At 38.9% G+C, this 10,809-nt stretch overlaps 1 pseudogene; it reads right to left on the bottom strand.

Annotated features, from left to right (window-relative positions):
- Positions 1 to 3,783: 3,783 nt before the first annotated feature.
- On the bottom strand, positions 3,784 to 4,338 carry LOC110129923 (V-type proton ATPase subunit F pseudogene; annotated as a pseudogene).
- Between the last annotated feature and the right edge of the window lie 6,471 nt (positions 4,339 to 10,809).

Genomic DNA, 10,809 nt, shown 5'->3' with positions numbered 1-10,809 from the left:
AGAAGTTTTATATTTTTGCATTTTACATTTTGGTCTATGGTTAATTTTGAGTCAATTTTCACAAAAGATTCAAGGTCAGTGTCTAGATTCATTTTCCTGAATGTGAATCTGCAGCTGTTAAGCCCCATTTGTTGAAAAGACTATTCTTTTCTACTGGATTGCCTTTGCTCCTTTGTCAACAATTAGTTGCTTATATTTGTATGGGTCTATTTCTGGGCTCTTTGGTCCATTAAATTGATTTGTCTATTCTTTTAACAATACCACACTGTCATGATTACTGTGGCTTTAGAGTAAGTCTTGAATTAGAGGATTTTCAGTCCCCCAATTGTGTTCTTTAGAGTGTTGAATTGGTTGTTCTGGATCTTTTGACTTTCCATATAAACTTTACAACCAGTTTGTTGATATCCACAAAGTAAATTTCTGGGATTTTTACTGGGATTGGGTTGAATCTATAGATTACATTAGGGATAACTAACACCTTAACAGTATCAAGTCATCCTGTACAAGAACATGGAATATCTCTCCATTTATTTAGACCTTTGATTTCTCTCATCAGTTTTCCTTATGTAGACCTTATAAAATTTTATTAGATTTATACCTAAGTATTAACTGACTGACTGATTTTAATTTTTTGCTGCTAACATAAATGATATTATGCTTTTTATTGTTAAATTCCAAATGTATACTGCTGACATATAGGAAAGTAACAGACTCTCATATATTAACCTTGGACTTTGCGCCCTTGCAACAATTGCTTGTTAGTTCCAGAAAGGGTTTTTTTGTTAGTTTTTTTGACATTTTGTATATGGACAATAATATCACCTACAAACAAAGAGAGTTTATTCCCTTCTTGTCAATCTGTACACATTTCCTTACTCTTTTTATCTTTATTACATTAGATAGGACTTACAGTATAATTTGGATAAAGAGCAGTGAGAGGGCACATACCTGCTTTGTTGTCCATCTTATGGGGGAAAGTATCTATTTATAATTTCTCATCATTAAGAATTATGTTAATTGTAGTCATTTTGCAGATTTCTTTTATCAAGTTGAAGAAATTTCCTCTCTTTCTAGTTGACTTAGAGTTTACTATGAAAGGGTGTAGTATCTTGCTGAATGCTTTTATTGCATCTATTACTGTGATCATGTGATTTTTCTTTACCTATTAATGTAATGGATTACATTAATTGACTTTAAAATTTTGAACTTCCCTTGAATATCTAGAATACACACTGAGTTGTGGGGTCATATCCTTTTTATACATTGTTGGATTTGATTTCCTAATATTTTGCTGAGGATTTTTGAATCTATTTCCATGAGAGATATTGATTGGTGGTTTTCCTTTCTTGTAGTGTCTGTGCCTGGTTTTGGTATTAGATAATGCTGACTCTCATAAAATGCGTTAGGAAGTGTTCACTCTGCATCTATCTTTTGGAACAGACTGTAGAGAATTGATATCATTTGTTTCTTAGATGTTTGATGAAATTCAATAGTGAAACCATTTGGTATGGAGACACAAAAGAACCCAAATAACCAAAGCAATCTTGAAAAAGAAAAACAGAGCTAGAGGAATCAGGTTCCCTGACTTCAGACTATGCTACAAAGCCACAATCATCAAAACAGTATGATACTCGCACAAGAATAGAGATATAGATCAATGGAACAGGATAGAAAACCCAGAAATAAGCCCATGCATCTATGGTCACTTAATTTTTGACAAAGGAGTCAGGGCTACACAATGTTGGAAAGACAGTCTCTTTGATGGATGGTGCTGGGAAAACTGGACAGTCACATGTAGAAGAATGAAATTAGATCATTCCTTAACTCCATACACAGAAATGGGCTCAAAATAGATTAAAGACCTAAATGTTAGTCCGGATACTGTAAAACTCTTGGAGGAAAACATAGGCAGAACACTCTCTGATATAAATCACAGCAGCATCTTTTTTAATCCAGCTCCCCGAATAATGGAAATAAAAGCAAAAATACAAATGGGACCTACTTAAACTCAAAAGTTTTTGCACAGCAAAGGAAACAATAAACAAAACAAAAAGATAACCCACAGATTGGGCAAAAATATTTGCAAATGATGTAACTGATAAGGGATTAGCCTCCAAAATTTATGAACAGCTTATGACATTTAATAGCATCAAACAACCCACTCAAAAAATGGGCAGACATCTGAATATACATTTCTCTAAAGAGGACATACATGGCCATTTCATGGCCAATAGGCACATGAAAAGATGTTCAAAATTGCTATTAGAACAATGCAAATCAAAACCACAATGAGATATCACCTCACACCAGTCAGAATGGCTATCATCAAAAAATCCACAAATAACGAATGCTGGAGAGGGTGTGGAGAAAAGGGAACCTACCTGCACTGTTGGTGGGAATGTAAATTGGTACAGCCACAGAACAATATGGAGGTTCCTTAAAACACTACAGTTAGAACTACTATATGACCCTGCAATCCCACTCCTGGGCATATATACAGAGAAAAACATGGCCCCCAAATATACATGTACCCCCAATGCTCATTGCAGCACTGTTTACAATGGCCAAGACATGGAAACAATCTAAATGTTCATGGACAGAGGAATGGATAAAGATGATGTGGTACATATATACAATGGAATATTACTCAGCCATTAAAAGGAATGAAATAAGGCCATTTGCAGCAACATGGATGGACCTAGAGAGTGTCAGACCAAGCGAAGTAAGTTAGAGAAGGAGAAACATCATATGACATCCCTCATATGTGGAATCTAAAAAGAAATGATACAAATGAACTTACTTAAAAAACAGAAAGAGACTCACAGACTTTTGAAAACAAACTCATAGTGGCAGGGGGGGAGGGATAATGAAGGATTTTGGGAAGGTCATGTACACACTGGTATATTTAAAATGGATAACCAACAAGGAACTATTGTATAGCACATGGAACTCTGCCCAATGTTAAATGCCAGTCTGGATGGGAGAGGGGAGGATGGATACAATGTATATGCATGGCTGAGTCCCTTCACTGTTCACCTGAAACTATCACAACATTGTTAATTGGCTATACCCCAATACAAAATGTTTTTGATGTTAAAATTTTTTTATTAAAAAAAATGGTGAAACCATTTGGGCCTGGTGTTTTCTGTTTTGGAAGGTTATTAATTACTGATTTCAATTTCTTTAACGGTTATAAATATACTCAGACTATCTATTTCCCCTTGTATGAGTTTTGGCAGATTTTGTCTTTCAAAGTATTGGTCCATTTCATCTTCTAGCAAATTAGTGGTTGTAGAGTTGTTCAAAACATAGTTGACCGTTGAGCAACATGGGGGTTAGGGACACTGATTCATTGTGCAGTAAGAAATTCATGCACAACTTTATAGTAGGCCCTCCACATTCATGGTTCTGCATCCAAGATTCAATCAACTGTGAATCATGTAGTGCTGTTGTACTTTTTGGAAAAAAATTTTCATGGTTCAAACCAGTGTCATTCAAGAGTCAACTGTATTTTTTAATTATCATTTTACTGTCCATGGAATCAGTAGTGCTGGTTTTTCTTTCATTTCTGACACCAGTAATTTGTGTCTCCCCTCTTTATTTTCATTTATTTATTTATTTTTACCCTAACCAGCCTTGATTTTAATGGCAGAGCCCTGGTACCTGGAAGTACCTCACCTAGCCTCTCAGTGGAGTGGGAAAGGGCAGGGAATTGGAACTCAGAGGCTCACATCTTAGACAAGGGCAAGCCTAGGGAGAGGCTACATGGCTGCAGAGAGTCCCTTAGTGCAGGTTTTCAGCCATGAACATGCCCCTGGCCCTGTGCAGGATGGAGACATTGGCAGCATCACAGAGGTGCTCCTTGGATGGGATCTCCAGTATGGCTGGAATGCAGTGCCAGAGGGCATCAAGTGCGTGCCTGCACCATCTTTGCAATGTACTGGTTGACAAGGATAATGCTGATGTCATCCCAGTTTAGAAACTGCTGGAAAGTATCTGTGTCTTCAATTTCACTAGTGAAGTTGCTCAGTCGTGTCCAATTCTCTGCAACCCCAGTGCACTGTAGCCTACCAGGCTCCTCCATCTATGGAATTTTCCAGACAAGAACACTGGAGTGGGTTGTCATTTCCTTCTCCAGGAGATCTTCCCGACCCAGGGACTGAACCTGGGTCTCCCGCATTGTAGACAGATGCTTTTACCGTCTGAGCCACCAAGGAAGTCCATCACTAGGAAATTTGGGTGGCAGTTCTTGTTAAGCACCCCTATGCCACCCAGCAGGAAGCCAGTCATGGTGCCCTCATCTCCCATTACTGCCATTAGCTTTCCCCTCCCCACCATCCTCACAGTCAGCAATGCTTTAAACATTTTACCTTATTCTCTTTTTGTTTGGATGGTTTCTGAAGGTAAGTCCAGTTGAATTGTTCTTATTCCTCTATAGGCAAGCATTATTTTCTCTGACTTCTTTCATGATTTTCTTTTTACCTTTGATTTTTTGCAGTTTGAATATGATATGCTTACATATCGATTTTGGGGGTTATTTATCCTGTTTGTTGTGCTCTGAGCTTCCTGGATCTGTGGATTAGTGTCTGTCTTTATTTTTGGAAAATTCTCAGCCTTTAAAACTTCAAATATTTCTTCTGTTCCTTTCTCTCTTTCTGCTTTCAGTATTGATATTACATATATGTACCTTTTTGTAACTGTCCCACAGTCCTTGAACATTCTGCTCAGTTTTTTTTCATTCTTTTCTGTTTGTTTCTCAGTTTTGAAAGTTTCTATTGATATAGCCTTAAGTTAACTGAGTCTTTTCTTTATGAATCCATCAAACACACTCATCATTTCTGTTACAATGTTTTTGATTTCTAGCATTTTCTTTTGATTCTTTCTTAAAGTTCCATGTCTCTTACCTTCCCTATCTTTTCTTGCATTTGTCTACTGTTCCCTTGAGAATGCTTAGCATATTAATCGTAGTTATTTTAAATTCTCAGTCTGATAATTCCAAACTCTCTGCTATATCTGAGACTGGTTCTGATGCTTCCTTTGTTCATTCAGATTGTGCTTTTTGTCTTTTTGTATGACTTGTGATTTTTAAAAATTGAAAGCCAAACATGATGTATTGGGTAAAAGGATACGAGGGAGTGTGAGGTTTAAATTTATCTGACTAGGAAGGGGTAGGCTGTGTACACTTTTTGCTGTATTTGTGATGTCAGAGGCTAAAATTTCCCCTAGTGTTATGGCTTTTTCTCTGTCTCTCCAGTTTGGAGGGCAGGAGTTTGCTAAGGAGCTCCATTCTCTGATGAATACAAAAATTGTTGATTTTTTCCTTGAGAACAGTTGTTTTCTTGTTGTGAGTACTTCTAAGCTCTTTACATGTCAGACCTAAAACTGGAAGTCAGAAACATCTCTTAAGAGCAGACTTTCTATTCTGACTTAACAAGTGGATTTCAGTTGCAACCTTTTTAGGTGGGAGGGCACTTTGCCTTAAATTTTCAATTTAACTCCTACTATCTGTATTCTCCAGTGTATTGCTGATTGTAGGTTTTGGCTTGCTGCTGTTGAGTTCTAGATTGCCAATGGCACATGTTAATTTTTGAAGAACATATTTTGACTTTTAAGCCATGATAAATTATTCTGAAAATTCACTCCCTTAAGTCCCCCAGTATTTGGCAGCATCAACTACCTTGGCATTGGAGACAAATGACTGAGCCTCTGAATTTCCAATCAGCTTTTTAGTTCCTTTGGTCTTAATCATGACCATATATCCAAGATTTATTTAATGAAGGTCTGAAAGCTCTTGCTTCCATTTGAAATTGCAATATCCAGGCATTTGGATATTTGGGGCTTCCCAGATAGGTCAGCAGGTAAAGAATCCACCTGCAATGCAGGAGACAAAGGAGATATAGGTTCAATCCCTGAATCGGGAAGATCCCCTGGAGGAGGAAATGGCAACCCACTCCAGTATTCTTGCCTGGGAAATCCCATGGACAGAGGAGTGTGGTGGGCTACAGTCCATGGGGTTGCAGAGAGTCAGACACGACTGGAGCAACTTAGCACACAGGCATTTGGGATAGAATGGGAAATCATTTTTTAGCCTGGTTTGCTCTGTTCTGTTGTCTTGGTAAATAGTTTCTGCCTCATGGTAAGAGGTCTTTGCTGTGGAATGAATTGTGTACCCCTAAAGTCATATGTTGAAGCACTACAACCCACCATGAGCCTGCATTGGAGATAAGGCCTTTAAAGAGGTGAGAAAGGTCAAATGAGGTCATCAGGTTGGAGCTCTAATCTGATAGAACTGGTGACTTAAAAAAAAAAGGAAAAAATTCTAGAGATTCACCTCATCTCATCTCATCCCATACCCCCACCCACCCCACCAGCAAGAAGGTGGCCTTCTGCAAGACAGAAAGAGCCCTCACTAGACACCGAACCTGCCAGAACTTTGATCATGGACTTCCCAGCCTCCAAAAACTGTGAGAAAATAAATATCTGTTATTTAAGTCACCCAGTATATGGCCCTAGAAGACCAAGACAGTCCTTTGTTGACTAATGTAACTGGCTTTACTGAGAAGTTTCAGCTTGGTGGAATCTGAAAATAAAGTGGCTGCAGTGTTGCCAGTTACTGTACTGTCTTCTCTAGGGGATTGTTGAATCTCCCTTTCCAGTACAGCAATATGATCTCATGAAGATTCCCTAGTTTTGTGGCCATGTTGGAGTGTTAAAATTTGGTTTGAATTAAAGCATTAACTTCCAAGTTTAAAAAAAAAAATCTCATCATCTTTTCTTATCTTCAGGTGAGGCTTGAGTGGTGGTCCTGACTATGGGGTTTGAGATGAAAGGTGTTGGCAGGGTCTGGCTCTGAGACACCTCCTTCCTTTTTTAAAAAAATAATTATTTTTGGCCACACCACGCCACATGTGGGATCTTAGTTCCTTGACCAGGGATCAAACCTGGATCCCCTGCATTGAAACCATGGGATCTTAACCACTGGACCACTAGGGAAGTCCCCTTCTTCTGTCTTTAAAGCTTAGTCCTCACTGTGGCTATTCCAGTTTCTCTCATGTTGACAGGCTGAAGATGCCCTCTGTGTGACAATGCCTAAGTACTGATCTGTTTGTTGGACATACATTGAGGTTCTTCATGAGTCTCCAAGAAGCCTTATTCCTCTGCTGCTCTCTGACAAAAGAGGCCCCCATGTAGCAGAACATCCTGTCGCCTCTTGTTGCTAAGGTGCCTCATCTGACAGCCAGCCTCCTTGATTGGGCTATTAGCAAAATTGCTTTAGCCAGGTAATCCTGGCCATGACCACTGGAAATTCCTACATTTCCCCATGCCAAAAGGAGGGGATTCAGGCCACTCAATTGCCTCCCTCTCTTCAGCCATCCATCTGTGTTTAACCCTCTTCTTCCTTCTAACATAAGCACACAAATGAAACTCGACACTATGTTTAAGATTTTAATCTATACTCAAAGAAATCTTTAGGAATAATGAAGACTCCTTAAAATGGAGACCAATTAATGACCTAGAGGACTCATTTTTGTTAATATTACCTTATCCTCTAACTCTTAAATCATTATTCAACACCCACAGGATAAATCTTTTGCTTCATTCAATAAATATTTTCTGAGCACCCAAGGTGCGCAAGGCACATAAATAAAAATGTCCAAGACTGTTCCTACTTTCAAGATATCTAAGGAGGGGCTTCCCTGGTAGCTCAGTGGTGAAGAATCTGCCTGCCAATGCAGGAGACACAGGTTCATTCCCCAGTCCCGGAGGATCTCACATGCCACTGAGCAGCTAAGTCTGTGGGCCACAACTATGAGGCCTGTGCTGTAGATGCTGGGAGCCACAACTACCAAGCCCATATGCCTAAAGACTATGCTCTGCAGTAAGGGAAGCCACTGCAATGAGAAGCCTGTGCACCACAATGAAGAGTAGCCCCTGCTTGTCACAACTAGAGAAAAGCTCACACAGCAACAAAAACCTAACACAGTCAAAAATAAATAAGTTAAATTATTTTTAAAAATGTATCTAAGGAGAGCTAAAACAGATATATAAATACTTTTAATCTCAAGGGAAAAGATGATAGGTGAAGAGAATATTCAGTTCAGAAAATTGATTTTATAGCCACTGGAAAGAGAGATTCCTGTTCAGTTCAGTTCAGTTCAGTTGAGTCGCTCAGTCGTGTTCGACTTTGCGACCCCATGAACCGCAGCACTCCAGGCCTCCCTGTCCATCACCAACTTCTGGAGTTCACTCAAACTCATGTCCATTGAGTTCGGTGATGCCATCCAACCATCTCATTCTCTGTCATCCCCTTCTCCTCCTGCCTTCAATCTTTCCCAGCAACAGGGTCTTTTCAAATGAATCAGCTCTTTGCATCAGGTGGCCAAAGTATTGGAGTTTCAGCTTCAGCATCAGTCCTTCCAATGAATATTCAGGGTACATTTCCTTTAGGATGGACTGGTTGGAACTCCTTGCAGTCCAAGGGACTCTTAAGAGTCTTCTCCAACACCACAGTTCAAAACCATCAATTATTTGGCGCTCAGCCTTCTTTATAGTCCAACTCTCACATCCATACATGACTACTGGAAAAACCATAGCTTTGACTAGATGGACCTTTGTTGGCAAAGTAATGTCTCTGCTTTTTAATATGCTGTCTAGGTTGGTCATAACTTTTCCTCCAAGGAGCAAGCGTCTTTTAACTCCATGACTATAGTCACCATCTGCAGTGATTTTGGAGTCCCCAAAAATAAAGTCTCTCAGTGTTTTCATTGTTTCCCCATCTATTTGCCATGAAGTGATGGGACCAGATGCCATGATGTTCATTTTTTGCATGTTGAGTTTTAAGTCAGTTTTTTCACTCTCCTCTTTCACTTTCACCAAGAGGCTCTTTAGTTCTTCTTTGCTTTCTGCCATAAGGGTTGTGTCATCTGCATATCTAAGGTTATTGATATTTCACCCGGCAATCTTGATTCCAATTGTGCTTCATCCAGCCTGGCATTTTCCATGATGTACTCTGCATATAAGTTAAATAAGCAGGGCAACAATATACAGCCTTGATGTACTCCTCTTCCAATTTGTAACCAGTCTGTTGTTACATGCTCAGTTCTAACTGTTGCTTCTTGTCCTGCATACAGATTTCTCAGGGGGCAGGTCATGTGGTCTGGTATCACCATCTCTTGCAGAATTTTTCAGTTTGTTGTGATCTACACAGTCAAAGACTTTGGTGTAATCAATAAAGCAGAGTAGATGTTTTTCTGGAATTCTCTTGCTTTTTTGATGATCCAATGCATGTTGGCAATTTGATCTCTGGTTCCTCTGACTTTTCTAAATCCAGCTTGAACATCTGAAAGTTCACGGTTCATGTACTGTTGAAGCCTGGCTTGGAGAATTTTGAGCATTACTTTGCTAGTGTGTGAGATGAGTGCAATTGTGTTTGAACATCCTTTGGCATTGCCTTTCTTTGGGATTGGAATGAAAACTGACCTTTTCCAGTCCTGAGGCCACTGCTGACTTTTTCAAATTTGCTAGCATATTGAGTGCAGCACTTTCACAGTATCAGCTTTTAGGATTTGAAACAGCTCAACTGGAATTCCATCACCTCCACTGGCTTTGTTCATAGTGATGTTTCCTAAGGCCCACTTGACTTCGCATTCCAGGATGTCTGGCTCTAGGTGATTGATCACACCATCGTGGTTATCTGGGTCATGAAGATCTTTTCTGGATAGTTCTTCTGTGTATTCTTGCCACCTCTTCATAATATCTTCTGTTTCTCTAGGTCCATACCGTTTCTGTCCTTTACTGTGCCCATCTTTGCATGAAATGTTCCCTTTGTATCTCTAATTTTCTTGAAGAGATCTCTAGTCTTTCCCATTCTATTGTTTTCCTCTATTTCTTTGCACTGATCACTGAGGAAACCTTTCTTATCTCTCCTTGCTATTCTTTGGAACTCTGCATTCAAATGGGTATACCTTTCCTTTTCTCCTTTGCCTTTCACTTCTCTTCTTTTCTCAGCTATTTGTAAGTCCTCCTCAGACAACCATTTTGCCTTTTTGCATTTCTTTTTCTTGGGGATGGTCTTGATCACTGCCTACTGTACAATGTCAAAAACTTCTGACCATAGTTTTTCTGGCACTCTGTCTATCAGATCTAAACCCTTGAATCTATTTGCCACTTACACTGTATAATCATAAGGGATTTGATTTAGGTCATACCTGAATAATCTAGTGATTTTCCCTACTTTCTTCAATTTAAGTCTGAAGTTTGCAATAAGGAGTTCATGATCTGAGCCACAGTCCGCTCCTTGTCTTGTTTTTGCTGACTGTTTTTGCTGTGATTAAGATGGTGGAATAGAAGGACATGTGCTCATCTTCTCTGCAAGAACTCCAAAATTGGAACTAGCTACTGAACAAGCATCGACAGAAGAATGTTGGATACCACCAAAAAAAGATACCCCATGTCCAATGGCAAAGGAATTGCCCCCGCAAGATGGTAGGAGAGGTGAAGAGAGTGTTAAGAAAATTCAAAAAGGAATAAATAACTCTATTTTGATTTATCCAGGAAAGACTTAGACAACAGGACATTTGAACTGGGTAGGAGTTGTATATTCAAAAAAAGAAAAGATATTTTAGATTATAAAACAAAAACATACAAAGAAAAGCACTGAAATGGAAAAAAACATTTGAAATTGTTGGGGGAAAGAGATACATAGATTATATATATATAACTTAAATCTATATCTCTATCTATCTATATCTATCTCTCTTTCTATATATATAGCATATCCCACTTTCACGTTAAAGTAAATACTGGAAA

Source organism: Odocoileus virginianus, chromosome X (assembly GCF_023699985.2).
Source record: "Odocoileus virginianus isolate 20LAN1187 ecotype Illinois chromosome X, Ovbor_1.2, whole genome shotgun sequence".
NCBI classification, from domain to species: domain Eukaryota; kingdom Metazoa; phylum Chordata; class Mammalia; order Artiodactyla; family Cervidae; genus Odocoileus; species Odocoileus virginianus.
This window is presented reverse-complemented; position numbering and strand designations above follow the sequence as displayed.